This window comes from Sus scrofa, chromosome 10 (assembly GCF_054392235.1).
Source record: "Sus scrofa isolate SSC_HxYL_T2T_F1_AM1 chromosome 10, Sscrofa_HxYL_maternal_Yorkshire_Landrace_v2.0, whole genome shotgun sequence".
NCBI lineage: Eukaryota > Metazoa > Chordata > Mammalia > Artiodactyla > Suidae > Sus > Sus scrofa.
In genome coordinates, this window is record NC_139392.1 from 41,245,001 (window position 1) to 41,262,500 (window position 17,500).

Consider the following 17,500-nt stretch of genomic DNA (forward strand, 5'->3'; position numbering starts at 1 on the left):
CTGGAGGGGAGGAAAAAGGAGGGGAACCGTGACCGACCGAGCGAGCCGGAGGGGAGGGGAGGGGAGGGGAGGGGAGGGACGATGGGATGGCACCATCGGGAGTCCTGCTCAAAGAATTGGAGCCTCCTTGAGACATGCGACCACATCCATCATTCCAGAGGGAATGGAAGCGTCTTCCCCATGGTTGTACAATGATACATGTCCTTCAGAGTCCCTGAGAAAAAAAGGAATACAAGGCAAGATTTTGTCCGTGGAGGGAAGGGGGGGGGGGGGAGAACAGAGGCTCCAGACTTTGGATCTCTTGGCACAGGGGCCTCCTGCGCCGTATGGAAAGGACTGTTCCTAGGGTGCTCTCAGAATGGGATTTCTGGGTCCCACGAACCTTGTGTGTTGGACAAAGAGGCAGAAAGAGGGGTTCCCGGCTGGAAAGCCCAAACCACAGCTCTTCAGATGGGTAGGGAAGGGCAGACAGACTTCCGGCCCCAAGCAGTGATCTGGACCTCCAGAGGCCTTAGGACGACTTCACTGAGAACACGCAGAATACGACCCAGCCACAGCGTCCTCTATACCTAGCTCTGTTTCACTTTCTCTGTCTCTCTCCCCTCCTCCTCTTTCTCCCTCTGATTCTGCCTCTCACTGTCTGCCTATCCTCCGTCCCTCCCTGTCTGTCTCTGTCTCTCTCCCTCACAAGCACACCAAAGCGGGTCCCCCCCCCCCCCCCGGAAAGGACGGATGTGAGACGGACACCCTCTTCTTCCCGTCTTGAAAGCAGGAGAAAAACCTTCCTCTAGAAGCCCAAGTTCAAAGCCAGCTGTTTCAAGGAACGTCTGCCTCTGGCAAGGGGGAGGGGGAGGGCGAGGGGGAGGGCGAGGGGGCGGCCTGGAGGCAGCCTGGAGCACCCACGGCATGCATTCAGAAACCTCGTGCATCTCTCTTCCGGTGCTATCTTTTGGGGGCACGTGGTACTCTTGGGCAAGTCCTCCGAACGATAGTGGAAACAAACATCTGTCTTCTCTCCCACACCTGATGAATGCAGACAGACACACTGGAAGAGCACCCACCCCCCCTTTTCCCCCAAAGGACTCTTGTCACTGTACAGACGGGGGGGGGGGGGGGGGGGGCGGCACGGGGGTGTCACACGCAGTCTTGGTGGCTCGTCTATGTTTCCAATCCGCCCAGGCAGTGCAGGCGGCCACCACTGCTGCTGCCACCTCTCACCGATCGTTCATCCTGTCCGTCAGTGCTATGACAGCACTAAGCTCTTCAGGGAGAAAATGCTCCCTGCCTTTCCTCTCGGAGGGCACACTGAGGGCACCCACTCCCATTAACAAAGTTTATTCACCTTGACAGGAAGAAAAGAGCTTGGGGTTTCTCACACCGCTGCAGATGACACTTTCCTACCGACTCTGGAATTCTCTTGCTCATTCTCCGGTGGGCCCGCCCCCCCCATTTCAGGAGAGGGTGTTTGGTTCTGGGTTGGGGTGCGTGTGTGTGCGCGCGTGTGTGTGTGCGTGTGGGTGTGTGTGTCTGGGTGTGTCTGTGTCTTGCTTTTTCATTTTATTGGAATACAGTTGACTGACAAAGTTGTATGAACTTACAGGGTTGTTTCTGGGTGTTCGTCATGGCAGTGAAAGGAAACACCAGGATTTCCCTAGAAAGCCATCCCGTTCACCTGATCGGTGGCGTGAAGGACATTCACATCCTCCTTGAGTTTCGCATTTGAAAGTGAGGGGCGGGTGCGTGCAGCAGGTCCCCCCCCACCCCACCCCGCGCCCCGAACGTGCCTCCCGCAGTGGCACTAGGAGTGTGTGCAATGAAAGGGACAGGACACCAGACACCAGAGGACCATTCTGACCCTCCTTTCCTTCTCTCTTCGGAAAGCAGGAAATAAATCTCTTGGGTGAAAGAAAAGTGTGCTCCCTGCCACGAAATTTGGGGGGGGGGGGTGTCGGGTTGGCGATAAGGACTTCACTGCTCCCATGGCTCCTGCAATGTTCACGAATCCTCCAAATCCTCAAGGCAAGATGGTTCACAACCAATACATGAGCGAGCTGTCAGAGACACCAGGGACTGAAACACTCCGTATTAGGGAGGGGTCCTCACTCACTTTCATGCAAAGGCAGCGACAACAGCAGCCTTTTCAAAGATGGCTGCAGGCAAGAGGGTGGGGGAGATGATGGAGAAAGTGGTGGTGGCGGCGGCGGCGGCGGCGGCGGCGGCGGCGTGGCAGACTTGGATCACGTCCATTATGTTCATTCAACAAACAGTCGGGGCGACGGGAGAATGGCCGCTTGGTGGTCTGTGTTTCTCCAGGCTCCCTGACCCACTCCCTGCCCCACACCCCCAACCCCCCACACCCCCTTGGACATGGGCAGGAAGGTTTCTAGAGAAGGCAGTGCCTGACCTGCCGGCTCTGTCACCCTGGGGGGAGAACATTTCGGAGAGTCGCCAGAGGCTTCAGACTTCCTACCCCTCTCCCTCCCCCACTCTGAACCCTGGTAACTAGACTTCATTCAACCGACACTTAGGATGGGTCATCCAACTGTTCTCTCATGAAGGAAGGAAGGAAGGAAGGAAGGTGGGTCGGTGGGTAGGTGGGTGTGTTTTCTGCGTGGGGTGAAGCCTTCCCTCCCTCGATGCAAGCCTGATATCCTCACCTGTCACAGAGACTGGACCCCTAAAAAACTACTGTGTCCGGTTTTCTCCCATTTAGGGGGTTCCAGAGTGTGTGTGCGTGCGTGCGCGTGTGCGTGCGTGCGTGCGCGTGCGTGTGCGTGTGCGTGTGCGTGTGTGTGTGTGTGTGTGTGTGTTTTGAGGGCCACACCCACGGCATATGGAGGTTCCCAGATGACGGATCGAATCGGAGGCTTTAGCTGCTGGCCTCCTACACCACAGAAACAGGAATGCCAGGTCCGAGCCGCGTCTGGGACCAACACCACAGCTCACGGCAACACTGGATCCTTTACCCACTGAGCGAGGTGGACAGGGATCGAACCTGCAACCTCATGGTTCCTGGTCGGATTCATTTCCACTGCGCCATGGCGGGAACTCTGCTTTGTGGTTTTGGCGTTTGGATTCCAGAAGGTGGCGTAGGGGTCCCTGTTCGTCATCTATTGGATAGAGACTCGTGTGTGTATATGTTCATCCCATCCTCCTCATGGATCCCTCTCCCCCGCCCTCATGATTTCTTTTTCCCCCTCTGCTTTTTAGGGCTGCCCTCGTGGCATATGGAAGTTCCCAAGCGAGGGGTTGAATCGGAGCTACGGCTGCTGGCCTACGCCACAGGCACAGCCATGTGGGATCCGAGCCGCGTCTGCGACCGACACCACAGCTCACGGCACTGCCTGCCGGATCCTTACCGCCCCCCTGAGCGAGGCCAGGGATCGAACCCACACCCTTCCCTGCAAAGGTTCCTCGTCGGATGCGCTTCCATGGTGCCACGACAGGAACTCCCCCGTGATGGTTTTTTTTCACGCTGGTGTTCCCACCAACAAGGAAGGAATGGCCCAATATTCTGGAATCACCTAGAGGGGAAAAGACGCTGAAAAAGAAAGAACGGAGGGATAGATGGATGTAGATGGATCACTGAATCCCCTTGACTGTACACCTGAAACGAACACAACATTGTAAGCAAGCCCACTGTACGCCGAGCTAAAGCAACAACAACAACCAACAACCACAACAAACTTACATCTTAAAAAAAAAAAAAAAAAAAAAAAAGAAGATGTCCCCTGCAGTTCCCATCAGGGCTCAGCGGTAATGAACCCGACTAGGATCCGTGAGGATGTGGGTTCGATCCCTCCCCTGGCCTCGCTTGGTGGGTTAAGGATCCCGTGTTGCTGTGGCGGTGGGGTAGGCCCGCAGCTACAGTTCTGATTCGACCGTGAGTCTGGGAACTTCCATAGGGCTGGGGCGTGGGCGTTAAAAAAAGATATACTATATGCATACTATATACATATGTAGGAGTTCCCGTCATGGCTGGACGAATCCGACTAGGAGGCCTGAGGGTGCGGGTTCGATCCCTGGCCTCGCTCGTTGGGTTCAGGATCGGGTGTTGCCGTGAGCTCTGGTGTAGGTCGCAGACAGGGCTCGGATCCCGCGTTGTGCTGGCTCTGGTGTAGGCCGGTGGCTACGGCTCCGATTGGACCCCTAGCCTGGGAACCTCCATGTGCCATGGGTGCAGCCCTAGAAACAGAAAATAACTACGTGTGTGTGTCTGTGTGTGTGTGTGTGTGTCTGTGTGTGTGTGTGTGTGTGTGTGTGTGTGTGTGCGTGTGTCTGTGTGTGTCTGTGTGTGTGTGTATACAGATAGATATAGATATACAGATATAGATATAGATATATCACCTACCTAAAGGCCCAGGACTAGAGAAAGCATTGGGTCATTAGGATCTAAGAATCTTCTCCCCGCCCCCCAAATCCATCCATCCAACCCACCCTCCCTCCCTCTCTCCATCTTTCACTTTTCCTGATAAAGACAAAGGGACAAAAATTGTTTGTTTGTTTGTTTCTTTGTTTGTTCGTTTCTTTCTCAAAAGATGTACATCTACTTTGTAACTTATACCTCTGTCAGAGGGATGGAGAATCCTTGACCTTTTCCTCCCTACCCAAATCCTTCCAGAAGTCAGAAACTCAGTGGCTGGAAAACTGGACTGGATCCTGAAGTTTTTCCAGTTGCCTTCCATCTCTGGCTACAACTCTCTTCATGAGCGTTTCCCATTTTCTCCCACCCTTTGGACCTGGCATCCTTGTGGATGAGAACACGTATCGCTTGTCCCGAGGCCCTGAAAACGGAAGCTAGTGGAGTCCCTCGATGAACACATCAGAGAAATGGTCTCTGAGAGTGTCTCTGAGAGTGAAACCATCACCCTGTGTTCATTTCTCTAAGAGCCCCTCGGAAAGTTGGCCCCAACACCTGACGGCATTCTCAGAGGGGCCTTTCAAAAGACTGAAGGGGCGTTCCCGTCATGGCTCCGTGGTTAACGAATCCGACTAGGAACCGTGAGGTTGCGGGTTCGATCCCTGCCCTCACTCAGTGGGTTAAGGATCCAGCGTTGCCGTGAGCTGTGGTGTCGGTCGCAGACACGGCTCGGATCCCACGTTGCTGTGGCTCTGGCGTAGGCTGGCAGCTATGGCTCCGATTCGACCCCTAGCCTGGGAACCTCCATATGCCATGGGAGCGGCCCAAGAAATGGCAAAAAGACAAAACAAACAAACAAACAAACAAACCGACAAAACAAAAGACTGAAGGGACTTTCCCCTCTCCCTCTCTCTTCCCTCTGTCTCACTCACTGTCTCTGTCTGTCTCTCTGTGTCTCTCTCACACGCACACGCACACACACACAGAGTCACCGGCTCCGTTCTTCATATGTAACAGTTTGAAAGTTCCAGGAAAGGTTGGCAGCCCAAACCGGCCTTGGTACTCCAGCTCCAATTAAGTCTCAGAGACAGAGTTTTGGGGTGAAGCATAAAGAACAGCTTTATTGCTTTGCCAGGCTAAGGAGGCCACAGCAGGCTAAGGACCTCAAAACTGTGTCCTCCCTTGAGAGGGGATAGCAAGGGGTTCTATAGGTTTAGCTTAATGGTAGGCATGGGGGTGGCGGAGCTGTCTAGAAGCATCAGGGTGCTTGCATTCTTCTCCCTGGATAGGAGATTAGGATAGACCATTTCAAAGTCATCAAGGCTGGAGTCAGGTGGTCCATGGAATGTTTCCAGTGTCTTTGGGGTTATGGCATTTTGACCTTCTCTCTGGAGTGAAGATTGCTCATCCACGGGGCGGGCGTGGGGCGGGGGGTGGGGGGGGGTCGCAATCCTTAGGGAGTGTTTCAAGGGTAGAGAAAACACCAGGTTCACTACAACTCTGACTCGACAGTAGTCATTAGTCATAAGTTCGTGGGCCAAGGCAAGCCATAACCTAACGGAGACTATTTCAAAGTAGCTTTTAGCTGTAACAATGTCTCTGGCTCCAACACACCAGCACTCCGGGGCTTGAGCTTGGTTTCAGTTTCAGAGGAGGGAACTCTGGCTCCAAGGATTAACCCCTTCGTTCCTTTGGTTTCTGTGGGCCTGGTTCGGGGAGCCCATCCACATCACCGCCTTTTGAGAGGCCATCTGACAACTGTTTCACCAAAGCGACGTCATCTCAAAACAAGGAAACCAGTTCCATGAAATGGAGGATCTCTCCCTCCCTCTCCCTCCCTCTCCTTCTCACTCTCCTCTACCCACAGCTCATGGCAACGTGGGATTCGTAACCCAGTGAGCGAGGCTGAGCATGGAACCTGCCACCTCATGGTTCCTAGTTGCATTTATTTCCACTTCTGCACCACGATGGGACCTCCCCAGCACAGTTTTTCACACGTGAAGTTTCCCGGGACGTCTCGGAGGAGGCGGACCCCAAACGTGTCTCCATGCCCTATGTGGGTGATTCCTGTGAGGTAAAATGACTTAAGGACCGGCCCACACAAAAGGGACACTCTGGCCCTCCTTTCTGGCCCCCAGACAGCAGGAGATGAAAATCTCCTCCTCGTGCAAAGGAAGATGGCAAGTGAAGATGTCCATTCCCACACCAAGGCCAACATGCTCCAGAAGTTTTGCGGGGTTTCCCGGGTTGGGAAATGGCGGGGGCTCCTTTGGCCTGACACGAGGCGAGTTTCGTGCACACATCCTCCCCCACCCCCCTCCATGCAGTCTGCGAGGGGCAGCCTGAGGGTAGGGAAATTGGGGAAAGGGGGGAAAAAAAACACTTTCCCTAAAGAGAAGCTCCAGGAAAAGTCACCACCTCTGACTTGACTGGAGAGTTTCTGCATTTGAATGAAGTGATTGAACCCAGGCCCTGAGGCCTGGATCTTCCTGATCTCCCCTCCCCCCCTTCCCGGGCGTGAGTCCAGGCGATTTGGGAAGCGAGAGGCGGCGCAGCAGGGATGGCGGCCGGGGGTGGGGGGTGGGGCGGGCAGCTGGGGCCGGGAGTGGGGGGGTGCGGGACTAATGAACCAGCGCCTGCCTGCATGCCTGCCTGCCTGCCTGCCTGCCTGCCTGCCTGCCTGCTTGCCTGCCTGCCTGAACGAGCCCCTCCCCTCCCCCCCCACCCCCTCCCCACACCCACCCGCCTGAGGGCAGGGATGGGGCCTGAGAGCTAAGGGAAACTTCTTTGCTAGCTACTTGTCAGGGAGTGATCCCAGCTCAAAGTCCCTTTGCTTATTTCGGAACAAGGTCTGAGTCTCAGCTAGTACAGAGTTTCTGAATGTCTCGGCACATGGACTGGCCTGCACCAAACAAGCAGACAGGAAGAAAAATGAACACACAGAAATCCAGCTGGTCTCCTTCTCCCAGAGTCTCTCTTGGAGAAATTACCTTAAGCTCAGTGACTTTGCCCCGTCTCCCTCTGGTGCAAAGCCATCCCTGGAGGAGCCAGGTCTTACATGAGCAGGGCAGGGCAGGGCAGCACCACCCAGGTGAGCTGGAGAGTGGAGAGTCAAGTTGATAGATACCCCAAATGTGGCTGGCCAGGGGTCTGGGCTAGCATTCCGTGTGAACTCACACACCCAGGCACCTAGCACCGATTTCCCCATGTTCTTCCGACCCTGATTCTCACTCTTCTTCTGTCCCCCCCCCCCCCCCTTCCTTCGGCTTTTTGCCTTTTCTAGGGCCGCTCCTGCGGCATATGGAAGTTCCCCTGCCAGGGGTCCAATCGGAGCTGTAGCCGCTGGCCTGCACCAGACCCACAGCAACGCGGGATCTGAGCCACGTCTGCAACCTGCACCACAGCTCACGGCAATGCTGGATCCTTAACCCACTGAGCAAGGCCAGGGATGGAACCTGCAACCTCATGGTTCCTAGTCAGATTCATTAACCACTGAGCCACAATGGGAACTCTGACTCTCCCTCTTCCCTGCCTGATACCTTAAGAGCCTGATCGTTTGTGGGGAAATGAAATCCCAGCTGGCAAGAGCCACCTTATCTTCCCAGCACACGAGAAAAGAATAGGCGCAGGCTCACATCCATCTTATGTTTCTATGCCTTGCCCTGGCCCCACCGTTTCAGAAAGCTGTGTCCCTCCACCTGTCAAAAGCCAAAGCCCAGGAGTTCCCGTCGTGGAATAGTGGAAAGGAATCCAACCAGGAACCATGAGGTTGCAGGTTCGATCCCAGGCCTTCCACAGTGGGTTTAGGATCTGGTGGCATCACCTTGCGCTGCGGTGTAGGTTGCAGACGCAGCTTGGATCTGATGGTGCTTGTGACTGTGGCATACACCCCAGCAGTTGTAGGTCTGATTCGGCCCCTAGCCCGGGAACCTCCATATGATGGGGGGAGGGGGGGGGGGGAGGCTGCAGCCAAAGCCCAAGGAAGAAAGACAATCAGAATGTTGCGTGGAACTCCTGGAGACTTAACAACCACCACCAGTCATGACCATGGCTGTCAACCGACACCAGAGCCAAAGAAATGTCGGATCAAATAGGAACCTGCCACTTACACCAGTACTCACCACAATGCAGGACCACAAAAACAAAGGAACAAGAAACCAAAACTAAATAATTGCCCAGGAGCAGCAGGTGCAGGAAAAGCATGCTGACTCTCACCCCCCAGAAGCCAGAGGTAACCTATTTATCACCCCACACGCACACACCTCAGCACCACCAGCACCAGCACCCCCCCCCCCCACCCCAGGATCGAATCTGCATCCTCGTGGGTGCTCCTCAGCTTTGTTACCAATGAGCCACAATGGGATCTCCCCAATCCAGGTTTTTATGTTTCTTTTTTTTTTTTTTTTCCCCTTGCTTTCTTCGGGTGGCACTCACGGCACACGGAGGTTCCCAGGCTAGGGAATCAGAGCTTGAGCCACTGGCCTACACCACAGACACAGCAACACCAGGTCCGATCTGTGTCTGCAACCTACACCACAGTTCAGGGCAATGCCAGATCTTTCACCCACTGAGCGAGGCCAGGGATCAAACCAGCACTCTCATGGATGCTACTCAGATTCCTACCTGCTGAGTCACAATGGGAACTCCACTAAATACATAAATTTTTTCAAAGAGAGAGAGAGAGGGAGAGTGTGTGTGTGTGTGTGTGTGTGTGTGTGTGTGTGTGTGAGAGAGAGAGAGAGAGAGGTCTGGTATCACTTGGGGAAAAATAAAATTATGCTTGGAGAAAAATACCTGTCCCTAGAGATCATTCACAATGGCTTGTTCTGCCTGTTCATTTCTCTCTTTCTTCCCTTTTCTTTTTTCCTTCCTTTTCTTTTCCTTTCGCATCTGTCTGTGCCGTGTGTGTGTGTGTGTGTGTGTGTGTGTGTGTGTGTGTGTGTGTGTGTGTGTGTGTGTGTGTGTGTAGTCTTCTTTTAGGGCTTCACATGTGCCATTTTGTAGGTTCCCAGGTTAGGGGTCAATGCTAGTCGGGTTCGTTTCCACCGAGCCACAACGGGAATTCCTGCCTTGTGCTTCTTTATCTTTGCTCTGTTACTAGGTGCTAGGGATTCCTTTTTGTTAAGTCCAGTCACTTAAATAAGGGTGTTTGCAGGGTTGCCTAAAGCATCAAAAATGTATTTTCTCATTAAATATTGGAATGTGGGGAGTTCCTGTTGTGGCTCAGTGGTAACAAACCCGACTAGTATCCATGTATGCCGGTTCGACCCCTGGTTTGGGAACTTCCGTATGCCACAGTTATGGCTCTAAAAAATCCTCTCTCTCTCTCTCTCTCTCTCTCTCTCTCTCTCGATAATATACACATACACACACACATCCATACGTACATACCTATGTACACATATACATATACATTGGAATTTGGTCTGCCATCGATGAGATGCTCCCTCTTTGTGTGTTGTTCATTTTGTTTTTTGTTTTTTAGGAGTGCACCCTCGGGATATGGAAGTTCCCTGGGCTAGGGGTTGAAGAATCGGAGCTGTAGCTGCTGGCCTGCACCTCAGCCAGAGCTATGCCCTGCCAGATCACCCGATCTGAGCTGAGTGGCCACGTCTGTCACCTACACCTACCTCCCCCTGAATGAAGACGTATTTTCAATACATCTCAAGTGGAGAAAAACTTGCTAAAAATCACTTTATTTGTCATGGAAACCATATCTTCTAGCAGACATGGCACAAAAGCCAGTGTTTATGGTCATCACACCACAGACATCAGAATTCCAAGCTTCTAGGGGTTTCTTGGGGGTGGGGTGGGGTGTGTCCCCAGGGCCTGTGGAAGTTCCATGCCCACCCCTCTGCCACCACCCAGGGATCCTTCGCCCTGGGTGGGTGGGGGGAGGGAGAGGGTATCTCAGCAGAAACGATCTTATCTTACGGGGTTTATGGATGGCTAGAAGCATGTGGTTCTGTTCATCTCATGCTTGAGGTTTCGGTTTTTGCCCTCCTACCTACCCAATGGTCGGCAGATGGAATTCTTCTGGTTTTCTCTGGCCATCCCTCTCCTCGAACTCACGGGTCCAGTTTTTCTCCCACATTTGACTTTTCCGGGAGATCCACAAAAGGAAGCGCCAACCCTTGACATCCACCGACAAGAGATCACCACCCTCTGCCCCTCTTTAGCCCCTTCTCATCCTCATGCCTGCCTGCACACATCGGAGACATTTCCAAGTGCCCAGGAGGATCCTTGGACCCTGACACCTCGAAATCTTCCCTGAGCAGCAGTGCTCGGGACTCAGACCTGGGGTTTATCACGGGCTCCAACCACGACCTTTGGTTTTCCTGGGCTGGGAGATCGGTTTCATGAGATGGAACCGGCTGCGGATTCAGCTTCTGGATCTGGACTGTGAAACGTTGTACAAGACTTTTTTCAAGGCATGACTGTAGGGGAACAAAACCTTGCGGCCCGCCCCCCGCCACATCCCAGATGTCACATGAGCACGGGGAGGAATTCTGTGGAGCTGGAAACAACCATGACCCAAAAGAACACAGGAAGGAATTCCTGTCATGGCGGGGCAGAAACGAATCGGACTAGGAATCACGAGGTGGCAGGTTTGATCCCTGGCCTCGCTCAGGGGTTTAAGGATCTGGCATTTTTCCGCGAGCTGTGGCATAAGGTCTCAGATGTGGCTCGGATCCCGCCGTTGCTGTGGCTGTGGCTCAGGCTAGCAGATGCAGCTCCGATTCAACACCAAGCGTGGGCGCGCGCGCGCGCGCGGGGGGTGGGGGGGAGGCGGGGAGGGAAGCAAACCTCCTAAGAACGACGAAAGTGCAGTTAGGAAACAGAAAATGATGATCCCGGAAGTCCACTTGAATGTGGTTGGGAGACATGCGTAGGACCACACCGCCACCGTGTGAGAGACCAGTGCAAGACAGCTGAACAATACAAAGCGGGGTGGGGGGTGGGGTGCTTGGCGGGGGTTGGAGGAGGAGGAGGAGGAGGAGGAGGTGGGGGGAGACGGCGGCACTGGTGCTGGGCAAAGGTGCCTCTGGGCGAGGACTTTGGTGACCATATTCTCATGGCAGGCTTGAGAGCCCAAAAGATGACATGGTGGAGGCTGAAGTTAAGTTTGGTCAAAAGGAAAACAACCATGAGAAAAGATGCATCCACCCACACCTAGAAAAGATATCGTGCCAGGAATGGGAGCCCTGTTCCAATGGCTCTTCCTGGGATTGTGGGAAATGAATCGATAGCAAGAAGATGCTTTCACATCCATGTCTTCAATGACTCCTGTACTAAGTGCGTCGTGGTTTTGCCAGTTTGGCAGAGTTGTGGAATGTCATCCGGCAATTGCATCTCCCCTGCCCAACCAGCAAGATGGAGTTGTTCTTTTTTTTTTTTTTTTTTTTTTTTCCTGCTGCACTGCCTTTCCTGTGCCAGGGATCGAACTTGAGGCTCAGCTGTGACCTAGGCACAGCGGGAACTCCAAGATGGATTTCTTTTTCCTTCTTTTTCTTTCCTTCCTTCCTTTCTTCCTTTCTTTCTTTTCTCTCTCTCTCTTTCTTTTTCTTTTCTTTCTTTCTTTCTCTTTCCTTCCTTCCTTTCTTCCTTTCTTTCTCCTTTCTTTTTCTTTCTTTCTTTCTTTCTTTCTTTCTTTCTTTCTTTCTTTCTTTCTTTCTTTCTTTCTTTCTTTCTCTCTCTCTATCTTTCTCTTTCCTTCCTTTCTTTCTTTCTCTTTCTTTCTTTCTTTCTTTCTTTCTTTCTTTCTTTCTTTCTTTCTTTCTTTCTTTCTTTCTCTCTCTCTCTCTCTCTCTCTCTCTCTTTCTGGTTTTTTTTGGGGGGGAGCCACACCCGCAGCACATGGAGGTTCCCAGGCTAGGGGTCAATTCGGAGCCTTACCTGCCGGCCTACACCACAGGCACAGCCACGCGGGATCCGAGCCGCGTCTGTGACGGACACCACAGCTCACGGCAATGCCAGATCCTTAACCCAACAAGTGAGCCAGGGATCAAACCTGCAACCTCATGGTTCCTGGTCGGATTTGTTTCCACTACCCCAGGATGGCAATCCTGAGACTTGCAAAGTTTATTGTTTGTTTCGGGTTTTCTCCACCCCCTCTCCCTCCCGTTTCAGCTTTATGTTTTACTTTTTGGCCACACCCACGGGCAGCAAGTGGAAGTTTTTCCTGAGGCAGAGATGGAACCTGCACCACACAGGGGCAACCAGAGCCACCGCGTTGAGAAAGCAGGAGCCTTGACCCTGTTGGTCGTGGGCTTCCTTCTTCTTCTTCTTCTTCTGTTGTTGTTTTTTGGGTTTTTTTTGGGGGGGGGTTGTTTTCCTTTTTTTGTTTTGTTTTGTTTTGTTTTGGATGAGATTTCAGTTCACCCCCCCCCCCCAACACACACACACACTCATAGTGTTGCGTTGTACTTTCCCTCCATTGTGGTTGGTCAGTCATGCTGAAATCCATGTTTCTATGACCTGACCACCAGAGCATTTGCCCCAGGCAGCCATTTGTTCTCTTTGGACTTTGTCTCAGTCTATGCAGAGAGAGATTTTCATTTCCACTTTCCTAGGATCGACTGTATCCTTCTCTCCCTTCCTAAGCTTCTGGGCTTTGCTTGTCTGCTTTTGACAGACCGTCTCCGTCGGTAAGGGTGGCAGGTAAACCGACTCCTGCGTTGTCGTTCTCCGAGAGCTTGCCCGGTTTCGTTTTTGCCAGTCCCCGCCTACCCTCCCACCCTCCCTCTCTCCCTCCCTCCTCCAGCTCCGTGCAGGGAGGTGGGGTGGGGGTGGGGGAGAGAAGAGAAGGTGGAGGGGAACCTGAGATCTCTCTCGCTAGTGCCACCCTCACCGCGCCGGCTTCTCTCTGGAATTCCCAAGCCCAGGAAGGGACATGCTTGGGGGAGCGAGCGCGGCTCCTTCTAGGCAACAGCGAGAACCTCTTCCCAGCTCCTTCCCCGCCGCCGCCGCCGCCGCCGCCGCCGCCGCCGCCGCCGCCGCCCCCCTCTTTCCATCTGCTGCCATCACGCCACGCAGTGCCTTGCCAGGAGGCAGCTCCGCGAGGCAAGCTTCGCGGTCGTGCAGGACGCCTGGCGCCTCGGCCCCGGGAAGAGCTCGGGCATTTGGGTGGCCGGCGCTGTGTCGTTGTGTCGCCGCCGGCCGGCCGGCCTTCCGGATCTGTCCCGGTGACGTTGGTGGCGGTTGTCGCGTGCCATCTAGTGTCCGCTTTTATATCGTCCCTTCCCTCTGCAGCTTTGGGGACCTTCGCGAGGGATGTGACTCAGCCATCCGGCCTGAGTCAGAGTTCCGGGAGGCTGGCGACACTGGCGGCGACAGCTCCGGTGGCTCAGAGGCCTGGGAGTGTCCCTCTCTCACCGGAGATTGGGCCTGCAGGCCTGTGAGGGAGTGACTGTCACCGCGCTCCCCAGGCAGGCTCTGGGGCCGCCTGGCCGGGTCGACCAGCATCCGCTCTTGCCGCTCCGGCCCCGGGGACCGACCAGGCCTGGGCCGGGCCGCCTCCCTAGCGAGGGGAGAGGGTGTGCGGCGCCCGGGACTGCCTGTGCTCGGGTGGCCTGGCCTTGTCCCGGGTCGCCCTTTGGAGCGTGAATGACTCCCGCCTGCGGTCCCTCCAGCCTCTCATCCCCGAAGTGAGGAGCGGCCCGGGTTGTGCGCTGAGGGCGTTGGAGGGCGCGACAGGCTCGGTGGCCGGCACGCTTGTTTCCCGGTCGTCATGCCGGCATGGGCCCCTCCCCGCCTGCCCCCCGACTGATGGCTACCGCCGGCCCGTGCGGAGTCGTACTCACGAGGTCTAGACCGGCACAAGACGTGAGGGGTGGAGCGGAAAGGGTGGCTCGGGCCCCGGCGCCTTCCTTCGCGGGGTCCGTTCGTCGGAGGCGCCTCCGTGGAAACATTTTTTTTTCCAAGTCCTGATGGATCCGGAGACGGTGGACGGTACCCCGCCGGCCCCCTGCTCCCGGGTGTGGCCGGGAAGGGTGCACCTGGGCCTGAGGCGTGCCCATGTAGGGTCCCGGTCGTTGGACAAGACTTCGTTTCCCACGCTCTCATTTCCCGCCCCCCGCCCTCGGAGTGTTTCCCTGTCGGTCGGTCGATCGGTCGGGAGGTGGGGACCGGCCTGAGCTGGATGGTGTGTCCTGGATTTTGGGGGAGCCAAGTCCCCGTCTGGAGCTCCGGACAGACCGATACCTGCCCGCGTGGGCAAGCCGGGAAGGGCTTCCCCGGCTGGCCGGCCGGCTCCACCTCCTTCATGTCCCTGTCCCTTCCTTGCGGTCACGCTCCCCGGGTCGACCAGATGGCTCTGAGAGCGCTGGGTCTGGCGACTCTAGGGCAGGGCTGGGGGACAAGTGTCCGGATGGGGGTTCCGGGGATACCCCCACGTCCTGTGGGTGGGCCCCGCTGCTGGGCATGGACATTTTTCGCGGCCGAAATACGCCTTTTCTGTCACCAGGTAGATGCTGACACGATCCTCTTCAGCGCCTGTCGCTGGAGACCTTGGGCCTCTGGATGCACGTGGGGGGCTTTGGGCTTTCGGCTGCTGTCCAAGGCCTGACCCTGCCCTTTGCACCCCGCGTGGGGGCCGCTCGCCTGGGCCTGTGCGCCGGCTCTCACTTGTGCATCCAGCTGGCCCGTGCTGCGGTGTCTCCTCCGGTCTCTGGCTGACCCGAGGGCGGCAGGGCGCGTGGCCCTGTGGGGTCTTCTACCCTGTGTGCCTCCCTGCTGCGGGCACCCGGCGGCTCGGCTGGGACAACCCCACCCTGTTGGCTCCGTGCCACGTGTCAGGCGTTCTCCCTCCCGGGGTTGTCAGCCGCTGTCTCTCCCCTGAGAGAGGAAGGGGAGGAGGAGGAGGAGGAGGGGGTGCCGGTGAAGCTGAAGCAGGCCCCCGTGGTGATTGTCTTTGCTGGCCCTCCCTCCCCTCTTCTGGGCTCTTCCCTGGCTCTGCCAGGACTGATCGATGTGGTGATGTGGCGCTCTCCTGGGCTTGGGCTTAAGCCGCGCCAGATGAGGGACGGCCGCTCATGGTGAGCTGGGCCGCGCCTCTCATTCTGTCGCGGGCCCCTCGCTGCTCCTCCCCCACCTGCGGGTGGTGTGGGGGAAGGCAGGGGTGCGGCCTCCAGCCTGACCTCTGGTCTCCCGCCCTGCTGCCTTCGGGTGTCAGTCGGGGGGGGGGGGCCTGGGTCCTTTGGGACGCAGCAGGCATTCTCGCTTTGCCGCCTTGGCGTGTGCCTTGCGAGCGGTCCCTCCCCAAAGTGGGGGGGAGGCCTCCCTCGCTGCCATGCTTCGCATCCCTGCGGGTGCGTGAGCGTGCCTCCCCTGGTCCTCTGTGGTGCCCCTGGAGTACTCCGGGTTGCCTGTCAGATGCCCGAGGCCGAGCGGTGGTGTCGTTTTCCTCTCCCAGCGGTGAGTCCCCTCGGGTCCCCACTGTGGTGGTGGCGTGCCCCACGAGCAGCTTCCTAAAGCTCAGGGGAGGGGGTCGAGACGGTAAGGCAGGGGAAGCTTGTGTCCCCTCCCCGGGAGGGGCTCAGGTGGACCCCTTGTCATGGGTCTCCCTCACTGTGTGCCAGTGAGGGCAGCCCTTGGCCCTTGAGCGGCACGCCCCATGCTTCTCCCTTGACCGGGAAGGCTGCATGTGGTCGTGAGAGCGACCGCGGTGGGCCGGGAGATGTGAAGGGGGGGTCCCCGTCTGGCTTTCCGGACGTGGCACCCCTCCACCCACGTGGAAAAGTCTGAAAGGCAAGCCTGGTGGCAGCACAGACTCTTGCTCTCCCGGCTCTGACCGTGGACGCTCACATGGGCTGTGTGCTTTACCCATACCGCAGACCCCCCCCCTTCTGACTTCCCACTTTTTGGGAGTGTTCCCACTCCCGTGGGTCCCCGAAGGGGCGAACGATGGTGTGGGGGGCACGACGCGCCCTCGGTGAGAAAGCCTTCTCTAGCGATCTGAGAGGGGGGCCTTGGGGTACCTGGACCCCCCAGCCGCCGCCCCTCTGAAGTGTGCAAGGCAGTAGCTGCCGGTGCTACTTGCCACAGCGTGTGGGCAAGAGCCGCCCTCGCGCGAGGGGTGCGCTGGCCCCCGCGGTGGGGGCCAAGCGCTGCTCTTTTGCCTAATGCGGCCTGTACCTCCCCCCTCCGAGTTGGGGGAGGGTCACGCCGGGCCGGGCCGGGTTTTGGCATCCAGCGCCGGGCTGTGTGCTGCGTGGGCACGTGGTGCCCCTCCCCTTGGAAGGGGAAGTGGAGGAGGGGGATGCGCCCCGTCCCCCGGCGGCCTCTGCCCCTGCCTCCCCCGCTGCGAGCCGCCTGTCGGTTCTTCCCGCACTCGCCTGGGGTCGCAGCTGGTGGTGTGGAGGTGGTGAGCGAGCATGGTTCGGGCCGCCTCGCTCAGGAGCGTTTCCCCCAGGCGTCAGGCCCTGGAGGGTGGACTAGGTGAAGGACGGATGAGATGAGGGTGGAAAGATGGACGGATGGGTGAGATGAGGCGGACGAGCCCCCCCCCCACGTGGCAGGGGGGGGGAAGCCTTTGCACATGGGGCCCTGGTGGTGGGGCCGGGTCGTGGAGTGCTCTGGGGCGACTGAGGCCGCCTGGTGTCCCAGGTGTCATGGGACTGCCCTCGTGTGTGTGGTGGTGTGACCCCGTGCTGGTTTGCCTGGCGTGCCTGGGTCCTTTCTCCTCTCCCTGGGCAGGCACCCGCGTCCCTGCCTCACAGCCCTTGCCCCGTGTGCATTGCCGCCCTTCCCCGGTGCTGCCGGCCCTCCCCCTGCCCCGAACAGGTGACCGCCCTGCCTTGCCTGTGCCATGTCTCTCTCCCTCCCGCCCCCGTGTCAACCGGGGACCTGAAATGGCCTCACCTCGTGTGGGTGTCACCCCCTGGCCGCCGTGGCCGGGCGGGTGTCCCTGGGTGATGTGCTTCTCGGGTGTCCCCCTGTGCGCGGGGGGGTGGGGGAAGAGGGTTGGGCACGGCGGGTGCGTGTGGGGTGTGGGGGGTGGTCGTCGGTAGGTGCCTTGGGAGACTTGTTTCCACGGGGCCGGCTGTGGCTCGTCGGTGTCGTCGGTGGCGGTCGTGGGGCCCCCGCGAGGGGGGGGCCCCCAGGGGTTGAGGGGGAGGCCAGTCGGCGTCCTGGGTGTTG